General features: G+C 40.9%; 1 protein-coding gene across 1 annotated transcript in view; it reads left to right on the top strand.

Moving 5' to 3' along the window:
• Positions 1-13137, top strand: part of LOC107045379 (zinc finger homeobox protein 4) — a 116726-nt gene that overhangs the window by 3208 nt on the left and 100381 nt on the right. Inside the window, exon 2 of the mRNA XM_015267683.1 lies at positions 11035-11086. The gene's annotated coding sequence lies outside the window, so the exon portion shown is untranslated. The remainder of the gene's footprint in view (positions 1-11034; positions 11087-13137) is intronic.

Here is a 13137-nt window from a genome sequence, read left to right as displayed (position 1 = left end):
CTCCATACACTTCACGCATGCGTGAAGTTTGTGTGTTTCACGCAGCCGAATTTTCATACTGCTGTGTATTTCACGCAGTTGAAGTTTCATACTACTGTGTGTTTCACTGATGTCACTGATTTCAGAGATGTCAGACAAGATATGACTGTTTTTTTGGGCTCAAATGAAAGAGCGGATCGAGAAATGGCGTGCTGATGCCTCTATAGATGGCTTCGAACCAGGANCACGCATGCGTGAAGTGTATGGAGTGTACGGGAGTGATTCACGCAATGGTAGTCACGGCCTATTAAATTGCAGAAAAATTTCAAATAAAATTTTTCACTCACTTTTATCTCTATGATGAGTCACTCGAACCTACAACGTTGTGTTTAAAGTCTAGCACTTGAGAGCAATCAGTTGTGGCTCCAACTAATGAGTGACCGGAGCTGTTACACTAGTTTAAATTCCCTGGTTCCCCACAATTATGCACCCAGGGACCGGTAATTAACGCTCTTTTTCCCCCTTGGGATGTTACCGAGTGCTGCTGATCGCACTGGATACTCACTCATTGCACACCACTGATCAATTAAATGGGAGGGCATTAAAAAGATACAAAACCAGAATTGAAACAAGACTGTGTGAGCGAGGGGGGGGAGGGGTAGAAATGAAATCCCCAAGAAAAATGGGAGTGGTGATAAGAATTTCTGGTTTCATTTTGCCGGGATTAATTATAAGATATTAATTGATGTTGTATGTGATAGTTGAGTGAGAGAGTGTTGGTTAATATCGGTCAGTTGTAATTCCGAGAAACGATCGGGCGTGATGTCGATTGGATAGCTATTATTAGGACTATTATTTATCGTCGTAAAATTTTACGAGCCCTTATCACCTGCAACAAGATATTTACACTGAGGTAGATTGACTCACGTGGAAATGATAATTAATCTGGGTTAAATTATTGATAATTAGTTGCTGAGAAATGTGAGTGATGAAAATGTTCACGGATAGATGTATAGAAAGATCACTGTAAAGTCCATAAAATACCTCATGATGAAATTGTAGGAGTGAAAAACTACTCATTCCGATAAACCAGAAACTCTTTTCTCTGTGTAAATCTTAGGGATGATACGAGTGCCGTTGAACATTGATACGAACACTTGCTCGTCTCGACGTTAAATAATTAATTGCCCAGAGGGGGGTGGGACATTAATTAATCGGCACCGTATGGCTTGGGCACTAATTACAATTTATAATTAAGAGGGGTCTCAACTTCCACCCAGGGCGTGGATCGTCTCGGTACTCGGGCTGACTCCGTTACTCTTCCTCGCAATTAATATGATTAATCGTTCTGCGAATTATCGAATGAAACTCGTGCACGTGATTCACATTTTTCGGGTGAGAGCTGAATGATTCTTCCAATTGGTTCGATTCGTTCATTTCCTCCAGCAATCGAGAACGAATGAGAGTGAAAAAGAGGGGGAGAAAGGTTCAAATGAGAATTGCAACAGTCGAGTGAAAATGGCATTTGTGATCAGACGGGAGTACAAAAGAACTGGGTTAAAACGTCTCCGAGTACCAGACGTGGAAATGAAACTACAAGAAGGATATTATCGAGTTGAAAAAATGAATACAAGGGAATAACAAATGGAAAGTTGTCATCTTTCATTAATGATGGCACTGGCTGGGCTTGAAAAAAGTTGGCTACTTCCGGCGGAAAGCGACAGGGGCCATTAGACGAATAGGGAGAAGGAGGATAACCAAAAACCAGAGGGAAGCTTAATAATTTATTGCGTCGACATTCGAACGAAAGGGGTTGGCCCACTGTCAATTTTCGAGTGACCAGGGGGGCTCCCACCGCGACTCACTAAATACACAAAAATGCCGGAAAAATGACTGTCATTAAGAAATCAAAGTGCCGGGAAAATTACGAGGTTGAGGTGGTGAGAAATTAGAGTTGACATTTTTCGAGGGGAGGACTGCAGTGGGAATCGAGTGATAAATCTGTCGGGAGTGGCCGCATAAGTGGGTGAATGTTAAAAACGGGGAGGAAACATTAGCAGTGGGAGGAGAAAATTAGTGGAAAATTCGGGTAATCGTACAGCAATACTCCCTTGTTGGTCTTTTTAACTCTACACTTTTGACAATTTTTTGAAGGTAATTTATTAGATTATCATTTTTTACTAGACTGTTGGGGGACAAATAATTTCTCGAAACGTAACGTAAAATTGACTCCCCAAATTTTCCCGACTTCTCACCGTATAAAAACGAAAAGGAAACATTAGTGTGTAAATGAGACAAGTATTCCATATTCCATATAACCCAGACAAGCCTTCATTGGAAATTAATAAGAAATCCCTTTTGGCAATACAGCACACATTGACCTAATAAAACCCCCCAACACAAAGATAGAGACAACAACCAACGTATTCAGAGAACTGTGCTTTCACATTATCGGAGTAAACATGTAATATATATTTATCTTGGAAAGCTCGCACATGAGAATCGCGGATGAGCCAACGTGATCGTGTGCCAAACAGTGGGAGCTGAAAATAGTAGAGAGGACGGGGGAGGAGTGAAAATGCTGGGCTGATTGTATTTTTCCGAATCAATATCATTAATGTAATACAGCGAGGGTGCTTGATGAGGACGCGATTACGGGCTAGCAGAAAAATTCCAGGGCGAGCTCTCCTAATCGTGGCATCTCGTATATTAATGATATACCCTGGCAATACTCGCTCCCATCCCTTCCTTTATTTCCAATTCGTTTTTTTTCACATTCACTCCCAGGTTCTCCTATTTATGGTTTATTACGTTTTATCGTCTGTCTGTATTTTCTACTTTGTTTGTTACCTCGGGGATGCCGTTACGATCGCATTATTCGTGCGGTATAGCTCACTGTTGTAATTTTAATCGACAACCCTTATTTCCCTTTTGCTTTTATTCATCCGTTTCATCAGGAGAGGATAAAAAAAACCCAGTGGTGAAATTAGACCAATCGCGGCGAATTAACTCCCTGCAAAAACCATTCCACCGATTCCAGTAATTCCTCTTTCACTGTATGGGAAATAGAGAATGCCTTGTGAGATTGGTATGCCTTTGTAATTTCACGAAGCGAATATTCAATGCTCAAAACGAGGTTTTATATAGCTGCAGTGCGTCGACTCGTAGGAAAGGTTCATAAGCATATAGACGTGCGACACATCGCAATTGAAAAGTTTGATCTAATCGCGAGATAAGGGTTCAGGGACACATACAGGTATCTCACGTTTTCAATACTCGAGGCTTCTCGAGAAGTGTGACAATGATATTAATTAACAACGATGTGATTCGATCAGTCGGAAGAAGTTTCATACGAAACGACTGGAGTATTAATAGACCGAGACTGATCGTGATCAGCGTTCGAGGACTATCCCCTGTCAATTTCATCTTCTAAACTTTCATTCCGTATTTTTTTTTTACAAGCAAAAATAACTTGACCCACATTATTACACTTTATCCCCCCACCATTATTTGTGACTCGAGTTAATTAGAAGCTGTATACATGTCCTGACCTTTCTTCCTGAAATTTCCTTTCCACTTTTATCCAGTGATATTAGAAAGAAAGGGGTGGGGGTAATCACGAGACGCCTGGCTGAAAGGGTTTATGTGTGTGGCGTGGGGGGTAAAAGAGTGTCGCGGTAATATCAGCTACGTGCTACAAGTCCGTCGCTTATTAAAAACATCGAGCTGGTGGTGGACATTCACGTATACAGTCACAGTCCCCCCCCCCTGGACTTATTACGTATTTCTTTCTCTTTCTTTTCGTACGACACAAGCCCCTCAGGGATTATTGAATTTCGAAATTTTATATTACGCACCTTAGGCCTTTTTTTCCACAGCCCCTGTAATTGCATTAAAGTCTCCCCCTTTCAAATGTCTGGAAAGGAAAAAAAACCGAGGCGAGGAGAAAAAAAGTGAAGGCGGAAAATAAAAAACAATTTCGAAGACAGGGCTTTGTATTGGTAAGTTGTATACTTGAGCGACTCATCATCCCCACGGTGGTGTTGTCAGAGGGGACGAGCAAGTTGGCAGCGTTAACGAGACGTCATAAGGCTGCATAATTGCGTCACAGACGGGATAATGGAGTAATCGCATGAGACGAGCTGCGCGGACCTGAGGTGGATTATTCAGGGACAGCTGAGTGACTTCTATCCGAGAAGAAAAAAAAAGGCGGAATCAATGAAATGAGGGAGGATTCGGACGGATGGTCAAGGAGTCGTTGATGACCCCGACTGTTGCCTAATTGCGTGGCCAGTGACACGGTGTCCTTGGTTTTCACCCTACAGCAGATACTTTCACCCTCGTATACACCCCCGGGCGGTGGTACGGCGATAGTGGAGGCAAGTAGGCCACCCCCGTTGTGTATAAGCCTGTTACGGAGAGAAAAGGAACCAGAGACCGGACATGTGTCCGTGAGCAAGCATGCGGAAAAGCACACAAGCCACCCTTGGTTATACCCACACCTTTTCGTCCGCTGACTGATCCGGAACTGTTTCTAATAGCTTTCACTCTGGTGTTTTCCCTGTTTAGGTGATTCGGAGATGATAACATTTGTGCACAGCACTGTTGGAAAAAAATTGAAATTTCATGGACGGATGTAATTTTCAGAATAGTGACATTGAATACGACTTGAGGGGGAAAAATCATGAAATTTTAGATTTCACTGAAAATTCAATGAAATTCCAAATGTCAAAAATTAATTTTTTTATACAACTTTGAATTGTCAATGATACAAAATGTTTGATATTTACCAAAAACGTTGAATTAATTGCACCCTCGTGACCCTCAAAAATCCAGCATTTCCACCTCCCTCAAATTTCATAATAAAACTAATGGATAAAATTCCACTCCCCGGGTCCGTCATTTATTGGACAAATAGTGGCTGTGAAAAGTTGAGGAAAACACAGAAAAAAGGATGCAATAAAGTAAAAAAAAATCTCCCATTCGTCCGGGCTCTCAGTCCGAGGGAAAACTACCCACCAAGACGGCCAATTACTTTACGGTCGTCACACATACACAAGAGGCGCACACGAACGAATTGAGAAAGGCTTTTCCAGTACAAGTGGTGGTATGTTATGTACATCACGTGTAAAAAGAAGAAATCCAAGGATATGGCTACGTAAAAGGAGAGCAGGGACGGGTTGAAACGCGCCGGAGGAAACGTAGTTCTCCCTCGTCTGTGTTATGAATACATTATATCCGCAGCAACTCCGAGGGAGGCTGGGGCATGCGCACCGAAGGGGTCAACTCCACCCGTTCCTTCTCATTCCTCTCCACCCGGTGTCAGCCGCATATCCATTCTCTCCATTGCTGTATAGTCACTCGCTAATTATACGTGCGCTAACCAACCTCTACCCCCACCCCCGCCGCCCCTCGCTTTTCCAACGATTGCCAGAGTTGAGGGCGTCTCTCGTTGTACATTCACAACGCTCTGTCCTCTTGACAGCACGAGAGGGTTGCTCCAGACTCTCTAATCGGGGAGGAGCTCGGCGAAAATCAACCCCTCTTCTCATCTCCCAGCCTCTCTGTTTTGCTTAATTACAACGGAGGCGTTAACTAACTTTTACCCCCACCTTAGCTGCAACCCTTTTATCCTGATGAGAGAGACAACGGGCAATCTGATTGGCTGGCCAATCACGTTGGCCTCTCTTCGTGAATCTAGTAATCTCATTAAAAAAAATTCCAACTTGGGAAAGACTCGGAGTTAAGTTGCACATAAATTTCCATATTTTTTAAGGGTAATGCAGTGAGCTCCAACGAGAAGTTGTTTAACGAACAACGAGATCCTTCTCTTAAGCTTGATTTATTATCATTTCGAAGATGCTGGGGGGAGGGGGGGGGGAATATTTTCTAATCAAGAGGATTATTTTTACATTTATCAACGAGATTTAATTCCTCAAGGAATTTCATTAGGAATTAAAAAAAAATTTCACATTCAGTTTTTTTTTCTTTTTGAGGAAATTGAAGATAAATTTTAAAAATCTTTAGGGAGGTGAACATTTTCCAATAACGGGGATCAATTTTACTTTTATCAACAACATTTAATTCCTTGCGAAATTTCACTAGGAAATTCGAAGGAATTCTGGCATTTAAAATTCTCTTCTTTTTCGGGGGAAATCGAAGACGACTAGAGTTAAAGAAACGCCGAGGGGGGGAACTGAGGATTCTAGCTTTCCCGCGCAGGCCCTATGCAAAGTAGTCCAGAGGTGGGGGATGAAGTGAAACTCTGGTATATACAGAGGAACGATAGTGTAGGTTATACGCGAGAGGGAACGGTAAGGCGGCACACAGACCGGTGAGTGAGGGAGGAGAGAGGGGAGGAAGGAGGATGAAGTGGTGAAAGGGGTTGGGGTGAAGTGAGGGTAGTAGAGAAGGACCCCAGAGCGGTACGATGAGGCAAACAACCCCTTAGTTCTGGTGTAGCGGCCGCAGACGCCCCCACCACGGTTTATATTTTTCACGAGGCTCTTTGGCATCGCGCGATGAAAACCCAACATCGTGGGTATGAAAGCCTCGATGTGAGCGCCACTCGCGTGCGGCTTTTCCGCTCTTCTTTACGTGTGTAACCAGCCACCTCAACCGTCACGCTCAACTTCATCTATGACGTGTACTTGAACGCGTTATTAAAATTAGGTTTACATGGGGTTGTAAATTTTTATGAAGAGTTGAGAGAACTTTTTGATAAACTTTCAGGATAATTTTGTGCATTGAGGGAACTCTTGAGGAACATTTCCGTGGTGTTTTGTCGTGGTGGAATGGATACAGTGAGGAGGTACTCCGATTTGAAATACCGCGTGTTTTGCGCACGTGTTCACTCCTACACACACAGTGTAAAGACTAGTTTTTTAATAAATAAGTCATTTTTTTCGTTTAACAACGACGAAACGTTTGATAAACAGGAATGTCTTAAGTTGAGATGCGAAAGATTAGTTAAATTTGGAGACACAAATGTCTTAAAAATGGAGACAAAAGTATTTTAATTTCAGCCACTAGTTCCTAGTGCACACAAAATACAGCTAAAGAAAAACGGGAATGGAAAAAGGAATATTGAAGAATTATGTCTTTCAATTCCGAAGAAAGAAATTGTGACTGAAATTGGAAAAAAAATTAATAGCATTCATAAATTTTCAATGACGTAATTAAAGCACTAATCACTCTTTACATTAACGGATCAATATATTTTATTTATGAGAATGCGAATTTTCTCGAAGTTAAGAGAGAGCAAAAAAAACATCTCCAAGAGGGATTTTTTTTCTCGTTGTGCATGAGATACCGTTCGACATGAAGTCATTAGAGATATATAAACGAGAGTGCGAATGAAACGATAAAACAACAAAAAATGAAAAAAGCCCAATGGTTCGAAACCTCGTAATTAACGACGTGTCGTTGTAGGATTTAATTATACTTGATCATGTGTGTTAATGTGTGCATTGGTATCTCGATAGATTACCAACACGATCGGCTTGATCAAAATCAACATAATAATTCCCCTCTTTCTATCACTGATAATTCCTGAATAAGTCTTTAATGAGTATTTGTATTTGTCAATGGGTGGTGATCAATTAATAATGAATATTCGAATAAATGTTATAACGATTGAGCGATTGAATGTACAAAATAAAATGACGAGTTGACGATTGCGAGTAATTTAATATCACATGATGGGAAGAGATTGGAATGAAAAAAACATTAACGATCATCGGATTAATTAATCGCTCGCCTGTAAATGTGTTTATGCGGGTGACGTGTGTTACATCATTGCAAATGATTATTTGCGCACGAGTGAGCTTACACGTACTGAACATTTACCATTAATTAGTTATTAACGATTCGTAATTACGAATGCAAATTCACTGTGGATAATTCCACTCGTTGTTGAGTTTAAATACCACTGATCAAGTTTCATAATAATTCCAGCTTCGTTTAGCTATATCCAAGCCTCGAAAAACAAGAGATTGAACCCGCGATATTAGTCATTTTTATTCACCAATTATAATTATTAACAGAATGACACTAGGATCAATAAATTTCGCGCTTTGATTAACATCTGAAATTTAATATCTGTATCCCAGAGAATTGATTGGCGTCATAAATATCTTGAACACGATTTTTTTAGAGATTGAGTGAATTAATAACTTGACACAAAAATATGGTAATTAATTTATCGCCGGATAATCATCTCATTTGTCTCGCTGGGGATTTTTGATTTAAAAAAAATGCGATGATCGAGAGATATTGGATATTAAATAAATACTCATTTACAATGAGGACAGAAGTGATGCAAAAACTCGACAATTGTGCAATTATTTTTGATGTAATGGAAAATGTGGTAATTAATGAATTGATCATTGGATAACATAATAAAAACTAGTCTCTGAACTTAAGACATTCTGGGTATCTTACTTGAGGATGTTATATTTCTTATAACTTATGATGTCTCATTTGTCTTGCTGGCAATTTTTTATTCAAAAATAAGAAAATTGTTAAAATGAACTCTCGTTGATCAAGAGATTAATGAAATTGAAATGATTATCTTCACTTGTGCACAATCGTGAAGTAGCCCAGGGGATACATTGACGAGATCGTCAATAATCCCAGGAGTTGGAAGTGGGACGCGACAAGTAACAGCCAGTCATTTGTTTCTGTTTATTAATTCGAGGCGAGGCAAGAGATATCCACTCTGACGCATACACCCAGGAATACGGTAGAGTGTGTTCATCGCCCACGCGATTTGTACCGAAAAAAAAAATCCAGAAAAGAAAAGCGGGAGAGAGAGAACAATCTGTGTCTCTCGGGTTCTGGCGCAGTGTGACGGGCCCCTCAGATAAAAATAAACCGCCGCGACAGCGACTGGGGAATATCGGAGAAAGGTGTGAATCCACACATTCCCCTTGTAGAAATTCCAGAATATTAATTTGTCCAATAGACTCGGACATTACATTCGGGGAGGCACTGATTGAGATCACAAGCGATTATAAAGATGATGTTTCAGGACTTTATTGCCCTCTGTCTCACTCGCACAATAGAACTACAGAGAGTTCTCTGGTAATTGTCGACGCGTGTAATTACCCGTGATTGGATCTCGAGGCTTGGTTTGTGACGACTGGCTAACACGGGGGCACCCGTTTACAATACTTACCACTATTACCCAGTAGGCCAGAGTGAATGCGGTCGCAGTGTATTGTGATCATAGCATGGGATAAAAATAAACATTTGTCGCGCCCGTGAATGCAATAAAAATCCATTATTCTTGTTTATCTCTTGAATTATTCGGCGTTGTAAAAATATAACCCCGCGAATTTATTTTGTTTCATTGGAAGTTTTGATTATTACGATATTATTCCATAAATTTTGAATATTTTCTCCGCCTATTCAATTTCTTTTCGCACAGGCACTCAAGTTTAATTTATTCTTTCCAATAATTTCATCTTTATTATTTCCGTTCCTTATGATTTTTTTTTTACTTAACGACACACTTGTGTGTCTCATTCATTTTCTCCGTTCTCCTACGAGATTTCTTGGTATAATACACACAGTTATCGGATTATCGGTTGGAATTCCAGAATTAAAATTTATGAGATACGGTGGTGGTGATAAAAATGTGCCCGGTGGCTAATTGATTCGCCTGCGTTGACGTAGGTCTACGCACGTATGGGGATCCCGTGGTGTTTTTTCTTTCTTCTTCTTCTTCTCAACTGAGCGTGGATGCATACGAGAGACTTGGGTTGAGGCGAGAGAAAGAGGCGGGTAACGAGGAATAAAGCGTCCGGGGGAGGGCAGAGACATCCGCTGGTTATTACGGGCAAAACCACACCACGGGCGACTTCAACTGGGGGGAACAGGAGGGGGGGGGGGCAGTAAGTGTGACTGCGTGGTCAGAGGCTTTGCTGTAGGTCCACCAACCACTGTATTATCCCGTATGTACGGATACAGCACTCCTTCGGGTGACTCTTTTCGATTATAACGGGGATAAAAAATGATTCTCGCGCCCAAAGACATGTAAATTTATGGAGACCCGAGCCAACGGGGGCCCAACCAGTTCGACCAATCTCGGGGCACGCTGATGCATTGTGATAGTCCATTAATGCATACATCTCTAATTGCATGATGAAATAAATATGATAAAAGCTCTATTCTGAGTTTTTTATTCGTTGATTATGGAAATTCTTTTCGATTCATTCGTAGTGGAGGAATTATGCATAAATAAATATTAATGTTCATTATATTCATGGTATAATAGTGTTAAATTGATTTTTTATACATTTTTTTATGTTTACTTGATTGAAATAGGGATAAAAAAATTAGGTTGATTTATTCAAAAATGTTTATGAGGGTCTGTTGTGATGCACACACGTTACGTGTAATTGATTTTAACAAAATTGTTTTAGATTGTCCTTGTGAAAAATCTGAAATTTTATTTAATTTACATTGGATGCTGAAATTTCGCGATTTTTTTCCTCTTGAATCGAATCACATTCATTCAATATCACTCTCCTGAAAATTATCAGTCAACAGTATATAAAATTGTATTATCCGCCTGTCCATCCGTCAAAAACTCTTTTCTCAAACCTGTTAATAACCAAAACTGATAAATTTTAATTTTTTTATTTCTCCTCCCCAAACTTTGATTCTGAAAAATTTATAAATTTAACGTGATACCGAGACTCGTATGCAATCCACTTCTTCGCGCTTCGACGAAGTTCAAAGATCGATCCCCGACGTTGAACTATTCCCGTAGGCGTGGCATTCCATGCCCAATGCTTACGTACACCCATGCATACGTGTACACATATATTTGTATATATACTGAAAAATGAAAAAGAAAAAAACGTATGTGTCGAGGGGGCTGGCGGGGAGGGGGGGGGGGCAGAGGGCATAGCTCGAAGGGAATTGCTTTCGACGTCAGGGAAGATCTTTTTATCCCGCGAATCGTGACCTGAAAATTTCAACTTCGCGGGCATGCATTATTTCCAACGGTCTGATCGAGACTCTGGTCTCTTATCTCCTCTGTTGCAGGGACGTGAGGGCGTCGAAGGAGCGTAGATGAGTTCAGCCGTCTCCCTGACTGGTGAGTCCAATACTATATAAATAAATTTGCTCATGTGTGTGTATGTGTTTGATAATAGAACGGATCTTCCAATTCCAAAGAGACAATATGAAATTGTAACACGAGAGAACAAGAGCCCAAAAAAAAGAAGCCCCGAGTGTTGGGCCTCGACCCCAAGGGTCTAGCCTCGTCAAATGAAAAAAAGAAAAAAGAAACAAGTTTGCGGTCTCCAGTGAACGAACGGTCTCACGCGAAACACATATAATTATTTTCCCTCTTTATGTTATTTCATTTTCATCACTGCAACAAAATTTCAGTATAACCATTCACTCGAAATGAAAAACAAGACGCTATTGAAAGTGCTTCGGTCTCTCTGCAACACATTAAAATAATACGGCTCGGTGTATTCACCTTTTTAATAGCACCTCATGAGATTATTCGTTTGTGGGTTCCGGCTGTGACTCAACGTATACCCGTGAGCGCCTGCACTCCCTGGGTACTTGTTTGCTAACATTTTTCAACGGGAAAAAGAGAGGGGTAGATAGTGAAAGAAATAAAGAATAAAAGGAAATTGGCAGGATGCAGAGATAGGCTCTCCCAGCTACCTTCCTTCTTCCACATAAATACGGATTTAGTCACGCGGTTTACGACCAAAAACGTGTCGAGCGTCGCGTCCAAGCCGCGCCTAAATTATTAAAGTCGTAAACGACCGAAATCGTCGTTAAACGGCCCGATACCCAAGCGTCGAAGAAGCTCCTCGTGGGCATTTACCCCTCTGCCCTCCCCTCATCTCTGTCTTTTCTCTTTTCACTCGATGGTGTCTCGGTCGTCTCGTTCCCCTTGGCCTTAACCATACGGCGACACATCGTTTTTCTTCGAGTTTCATTGTTAGGATTCGAGAGTAGGTAGAGCCCACGTAGGACGCACATCGAGAAATCTCTCTCTCTCTCTCTCGCTTTCATTTTTCCCTCGCTCAATTTTTGTTGTTCCGGTTTACTCTCATTTTTGAATTTTTTTTTTTTATGTCCTTTCGCAACTCACGAATACGTTCAACTTCGATATTCTCGTATGGGTCCCCGGATTCGCGCTAATTTAAACGTCCCAGCGGACTTTTATGGACGTTCCGGTGGTGACAATAGACCACGCTCCTCGGAAATATTGTAATAACCCTTCGGCCAACGGTGTATAACTAAACATAACGCGCGTTTTGAGAATTTTTTTAATCCCGTCGATAGGGGGAGGCTGTTTTATGAGTTTCTTTCATTTCGAATCGAAGTCATTTGTTGGTGAATATCATTTTACGAGCCTCAACTGCTTTAGTTGGGATAATCCGGAGGGATAAATCTTGGAGAGAATGGTTTTCATTGAAAACTTCATCCTTTTTTTTTTATTGGCAATAAAAATTTGGGCTAATACTGTTCCAAATTTTTCTGCCATTTCGGAGCTTTATGAATATTGTTAAAATTTTGGGATGAAATTACTCTTCATGAGTATTTTTATCAAATTAATATTTCACTGAAATTTCAAAGAATTTCGGTACTCAAAATTCAAAATTGTATGGAAAAACGAATGAAAACTCTAAATTTATGTTATGTTTTTAACAAAAAATTTTCAGTTTAATTTTTTTTTTATTTCAAGGGTACGATATACATCAGAGTATATTCAATCGCATCCCTGTTATACACATCCCGTTGAATTCTCTCAACTTCCCCGTTCTCTTCGCTTCGCAATGTATCTTTTTCTCCTCTACCCGATTACCACGAATCTCCTCCTCGTCGACGACATCGTCGAGTTCTCGTTCTCGCACGAGGACACACAGTGTCGAAGGGTAGAAGCTCGGGAAAAAAAGGGCGGCAAAGGGGGTAACGCCGTCACGTATCGGCAGATAGGTACGTACTATGGGTGGGTGACTACAAAGAGGCGAAATCGATTTGCAATTTAAATCGATCTTAGTACGTGCCTGCGGCTCATTCAGCACAACGCACCGATGATTTCACCGTGCTACACTCTTGTCGCGCTTCAGGTTCGATAACCAGCGACAGCCGGCGTATGTACATGCCCCCCCCCCCCCC

Source organism: Diachasma alloeum, unplaced genomic scaffold (genome assembly GCF_001412515.2).
Source record: "Diachasma alloeum isolate Michigan unplaced genomic scaffold, Dall2.0 Dall_scaffold_00176, whole genome shotgun sequence".
Taxonomy (NCBI): Eukaryota; Metazoa; Arthropoda; class Insecta; order Hymenoptera; family Braconidae; genus Diachasma; species Diachasma alloeum.
The sequence above is the reverse complement of the archived record's forward strand: the minus strand, read 5'-3'. Positions and strand labels throughout refer to the sequence as shown.